This window comes from Parasteatoda tepidariorum, chromosome 2 (genome assembly GCF_982258835.1).
Source record: "Parasteatoda tepidariorum strain Cologne lab strain chromosome 2, Ptep-v5.0, whole genome shotgun sequence".
NCBI lineage: Eukaryota > Metazoa > Arthropoda > Arachnida > Araneae > Theridiidae > Parasteatoda > Parasteatoda tepidariorum.
This window is the reverse complement of record NC_141756.1, coordinates 108,714,044-108,720,043: the sequence shown is the minus strand read 5'-3', so window position 1 is coordinate 108,720,043 and position 6,000 is coordinate 108,714,044. Positions and strand designations below refer to the sequence as shown.

Genomic DNA, 6,000 nt, shown 5'->3' with positions numbered 1-6,000 from the left:
CATAACAGTAAAAAATGAAATAAGTATAATAAAGTGTCCAAATAAGTATAGAATAAGGCTAAGAATGAAATTCAAGAATCTTTAAATCCATGAATGAGCAAATTAATAAATGAACGAGTCAGTGGATAATGAATCATTAAATTGAAGAAAAAAAACAGTGAATCGATGTATCAAAAATAAATTACCATATTAAAAAACGGATCAAGTGAAATAAACAAAAATTGAATGCATCTGATTATCAGTCAGAGGATGAAAGCAAGAAAAGATGAATTAAATTGTTAGTAGGAAAATGAAACAGCGAATTACTGAATTAGAGTATTAAAGAAAAAATGAATCAATGAGAAGCGAATCAGTAATCAGTGATTCTTTGAACTTTTAGTCGATTAACTCTTAGTCGCATTCAGTAATTGATTCAGTATTAGTCGCATTTATTGATTCAGTAATGTGTTGATTCTCTTTCATTTTCGTTTACAAATTTATCGATTCAATAATTCACTCACCTGTTAAATCACGCATTCGATGATTAAGTCTCTGATGAATCGATTGTTGATACATGCATTCTCTTATTTATCAATTCATTAAGTCAAATATTTGCTAATTTATTGAATCGCTGATAATTATTGATTGACGACTTTATTAATTCTCTGTTTCATAAATTTGCTCATTCATTGTGTCTATGATTGATTCACAAATTTATTGCTTCAGAGATACGAATTAGTGTTTCGTTTATTTTTCTACGCTAAAATTATTAATAAATGTTTCTCAACAATTATAAATGCAAATTCACAAAATGCGATAGTTCTTAAATATAAGTTTTATTTCTCAAAAAAAAAAAAATTATTTTATTTTTTTCAAAAAATAATATTTAAATAAAAACATAATGAGAAGCAATCTAGCAAGATGGAGATTATATTTAAAAAGAAAAAATGAAGAATTGCTATTATCTAAATCAGCGTTCGTGAATTCAATAATATCATGAACCACCAAGTTGAGAATACAGTCAAACCTCGCTATAGTGAACACGGTTTATAGTGAATTCCCGGATAAAGTGAACGAAATGTTCGCTCCCCTGCCTTGCTGCACCCGTATAATGTTATTTTTTGTAGATATAGTGAACCAAAGACAGAAGAGAATTTGGATAGTATGCACTTTTTTTCATCTTATTTTCTTCATTTTTTCGCAATAATTTTGAAATGTCTACCTAAAAACAAATACATATACCGATTTTTAAAATAGCATGGAATGTAGCAATACGCATTTTTTCTTGTGTGCTTCATTATTGAATGGGTTCAGCATTCAAAGAAGCCGCCCTCTTCCAATGTCTGGCCCAGTGGCCCCCAAGCTCTTGGGTAAATTATTGGGCAAATTCTAAATTCCCCCCCCCAAAACTATTCGTTTTATTTAGAGTAAAAATTCCACCCCCTCAAGCTTTAAGCGGGCGCATCGTGCGCCCACCTTCCCCCCTGATGGGGGCCCTGGTCTGGCCACAAGTGATTCAAGTCAAAGCCGATGAATTTGCTAAGCGATTGGGTGAGATTACTTTTAAGTGCTCGAATGGCTGGTTTAATAAAAAGCGGAATAACATAAATTCTAGAAAAATGATCGGAGAGTCGGGAATAATATACTATATTGAGAATTGCTCATCAACTAAAGATAACTTGTACGCAAGACGAAGAGAAAAATAAACATATTTTTGTTACTACGTATTATTTTTCAGTCATTTTTGTATTTCGTTCTATGGGTCAATAATTTAAATAATGCGTAATAAAAGGAGGGAGTTTGGAACCATTAGTTAAAATCGTTTGCGGAATGGTTATAGAGAAGTCCCGGTTATAGTGAACCGAAATTTCTGTCCTTTGAACGCTCACTATAGCGAGGTTCGTTTGTACAAACTTTAATTATTTCATTTTTTTTTTTAAATGTAGTGACAGTTATGCAGTTCATCCAGATAAGAGTTTTCGCTCACATCCCAAATGATAACATTGGTTTTCATAAATGAAATATCGTATTTTCGATATTCTGCCCGAACCACATAATGCGGTGATTGTACACTTCACCACAGTATCCGCATATCTCACTTTCCCCCGTAATTATAATAATATACAGTTATGAGTTATAGATATTCATTAATTGCGGCTTGAAAAAAAATAGTGGCATTGTTGGCAGTCACATTGTTACCATAGCGACGAAGGAAGTGACTGTGACCTTGAATCGCCAATTTTAACTACTACAAGAGAGGGAGTTCGTAGGATACAGGGCCCATGTCGAAGAGATCGCCGGCCGATGACTCCCCGTGTAGTAAAGAGTGACTGATGCCGTTAAATCTGTCAGGTCACAAAGTCCTCCATGTTCCCATTACAAATCAAAAACTCTGGGGGTACTGATCCAGGAGCTCCCTTGTTTTCTTGAATGTGATCAAAATTACAAGGATACAGAATTGAACATTGGTAATCGAAACCCAGAATTACGTCAGCTGTTCAAAGACGATCATAAAATAAAAATGATAGTATTGAGCCGTGGTGGCTCAGGGGATAGAGAGCTCGCCTCCCGATCAGGTAAACCTGGTAGGATACAATGGCTGGTCGATACGAATTCCGCACCCGGCTCTCACCATCCACAGTGCTGATGTGAAATATCCTCAGTGGTAGATGGATCATGGGTTAAAGTCCCCCTGCCGTCAGGCTAACCGAAATAAGTTTTCGTGGTTTTCCTCTTCATGTTACGCAAATGTGGGATAGTTGCACCAAAGAGTTCTCTACGAAAGCAAATTTCTCTCAATACTTGATCCAGGAAGATAATCAAAGGTAATTTTTTAGCAACTAATATTTTCTGGGAATCGGCGATAATTTTATTTCAGTCAAAATTGTCTACGAGTTGTTTAGGAAAATTGGTGTTATATTCGAACATTTGACTTCAGTGATCTGCCTGGGAACCACTGCGGGACTTATATATACCAGGAAATAGGAATATTTGGAATAAAATCCAGGGTAAAAGGATTCGACCAGCAACCTCTACACTAAAGCTATTTATTCTTATTTCTGCTCCCTTTCAAGATGTTTACTTAATAGTTTGCTGCGCGCTTTTATCTCACCCCTTATAAAATTTGAATTCCAAGGAAAACTAAAAACGTCATAGAAAACAAGTAAGCTAAAACCGTAAATATTTTCGCACAATCTTTGGAAATTGGTTTTAAACCAATACTTTATTTTTACTATTTAAATTTGCTATTAGTTTGGATTTTTAAATTAAAGAATTCAATTAAAATAGAAATGCATTTTTTTTAAAAATACACTGGTTATCATAAATTAAGGAAAATTCACAAAAATCGCGATAACTCAAGAAATTACACATGGAATTTTATGAAACTTACCCACAATATACAACACATAGTAAGGTATTAAACAACATAAAAAGAAATTATCAGACATTAATAGTAGTATAGAAATTAGCACATGTATAAAATAAACAAATTGGAAGTATCGGTTTGCAATAGAAAAAGTACCTTTAATATGGAATATGATTGCCTCTAGAAGCAATACAGCACAAACAGCGATGTGTGATGCTTTCAATTATGCGGTCTATCAGTTCAATAGGAAGTGAGAGCCATTGCTCTTGTAAAGCAGTTGCAAGCGTGGCAAGGGTCTGAGGGGGCGGATTGATGGCAGATACACGCCTCCCTAGAGCATCCCAAACGTGCTCGATAGGATTCAAGTCCGGGGATCGAGCTGGCCACTCCATGCGAGTAATTGTTTCCTGTTGAAGATAATCATCAACAATGCGAGCTCTGTGTGGTCTTGCATTATCGTCCTGTAACAGGAAGCAATCACCAATTGCCCCGGCATCTGGGCGCACATAAGCATCAAGGATGTTGTCTCGATAAACCTGAGCATTCACGGTTCCCCTTGGAAAGACATGGAGGTATGTGCGCCCTCCTAAGGATATGCCTCCCCAAACACAGACACTGCCTCTTCCGTATGCATCTCTTTCACGGATGTTTGATGGATGATAACGGGTCCCAGGTTCTCTCCATATCAAATAACGTCTACTGTCACTTTCTAGACTAAACCTGGACTCATCCGTAAAGAGAACAGGCCTCCATTGATCTGACGTCCAGTGGACATGTTGTCGGGCCCACTGCAAACGGTCTTTCCTATGGCGTGATGTGAACGGCACGCAAATGGCTGGTCGTCTCGCATACAGACCACCTTCGTGGAGCCTTCTGCGCACAGTTGACGTTGACACCAACCTTCCGGTGGCTGCAGCAAGAGAGGATCTAAGATGTGTCGGAGTAGCGGTTCTATTCCTGCGTGCACTTAATGTCAAATATCGGTCATCGGCACTGGTCGTAACAGTTGGCCGTCCTTGACTGAACCTCCTAGATGCCGAATCTGTGGTTTGAAATTGCCTCCAAAGTCTATGAACCACAGATGGACTCACATTTAGCCATCTGGCCACTTCTGATTGACTCTGCCCTGCCTCTAGTCTCCCGATGGCTCTCCATCGTAGTTCTTCAGGCAAATGATGCCTAGAGGTCATTATTACGAATTGGCTATCTCAGATTTTCAATGTCGCAATCACAGTAAAATTTGTGTGCTTTCTCTCAAACTTGGACTTTTATGCTCCAGGTAGATGACGTAAGCCGAGTGCAGCGCCACTAATTTGCATATTGCAATTTTACTCAGCTACTCTTAGTGGACAACATATGCAAATTTTGCACGGTTTGGCTTACTTTTGAAAGAGTTATCGCTATTTTTGTGATTTTTCCTTAATTTATGATAACCAGTGTAGTATCTACCTATTTCAGGGTGCACAATCTTTTTTAAATTCACAGCTACTTGTATTGTTGGTTGACTAATGAAAGGTCGCATACTCGAGTATTTAGGCATGTTGGCGACATTTATTGTAATTTAATATAAATAATATTGTTTATGGCGCTAAATTCTTTACATGAGTTGACATAGTTACATATTTGCATATCATTTGACTGTTTCTTTTGCTTGATCTGTTGAATGTGCCTTCTGAATGAATCAATTTAACTTAATTGTAATCGCCCTGTTAATGTTAATTTGTGTGGAAGTTCTGTTATTTGTTCTGTTGAATGTGCCTTTTGAATGAATCGTAACTGGTGTGAAAGCCCTTGTGTCTGTTCTGCTAGATGTTCCTTGTGGATGAATTGTTAAAGTTGAATTATTATTGCCCCAATGAATTTAATTAATTTGCATGTTTATGCAATTATGTAAACACGTCAATTAAGTCCAACGAAATTAGTTTTAAGCGTTTTCAATTTATTATTAAATTTAATATATTATTATTTCGAGTAGCCGTTTTAATTTAAAACGTCATACTTACTGTTTGATTACTTTTAAGGAAGAGTCTGTAGTAAAAGGTATATGTACTAAAATTGTATATGGATATCATCAGATCGAAAAAATTATGGATTTTTGTTTTTTTTAGGTGGATTCTGTACTTTTTATTTTTGAGCTAGTTTTAGTTTCAAATTTATTATAAATGTTCTCCTTTCTTTTGAAGTGATAAATAAGTAATTTGTTATTCTGTAACAAAGTAAACAAGAAATTTACTAAGGTAGAAATTATTAATATAAGAGATAAAAATTTAAATAATTCATTAAGTAGCTAAAGACAGTAGTTATTCAAGGACCTTGATCTTTTGTTTATTTATTTTCTTAATAAATTTGCGTTTATTGTGTAATACTTAAATTTTGTTCATCTGAAATGTTCTGAGCATTGTTATTTCTCAGAATTCCGATTGCTATATTTTAATAGAAATTTTATCTTTAATTCTTTGTTTTGTAACTTTTATGCTAAGATATTAAGTTTGCAATGTTCATTCTAGACCAGTGTTTCTTAACCTTTTTGGTATAATGGACCCCTGTGAAAAAAATTATTGCAAAAACCATCAACTATTTTTACTTTATTTTCAATTGAAATAAAATTCGAAGGCTACTTTGTGTTTTTAAAAATGTTAAACTTTTATATGGTT

The 6,000-nt window shown here is 35.1% G+C and overlaps 1 long non-coding RNA gene across 5 annotated transcripts in view; it reads left to right on the top strand.

The window, feature by feature from the left end:
* Positions 1-3,145: 3,145 nt before the first annotated feature.
* The window catches only part of LOC147816018 (uncharacterized), a 46,497-nt gene continuing 43,642 nt past the window's right edge, over positions 3,146-6,000 (top strand). For 3 of the 5 annotated variants that reach the window (XR_015431567.1, XR_015431566.1, XR_015431572.1), the window contains exon 1: positions 4,771-5,386. This is a non-coding gene — a long non-coding RNA (uncharacterized LOC147816018). Of the gene's footprint in view, positions 3,295-4,770; positions 5,387-6,000 lie in introns of those variants that run through there. The other 2 variants (XR_015431582.1, XR_015431577.1) reach the window with 2 other exon arrangements.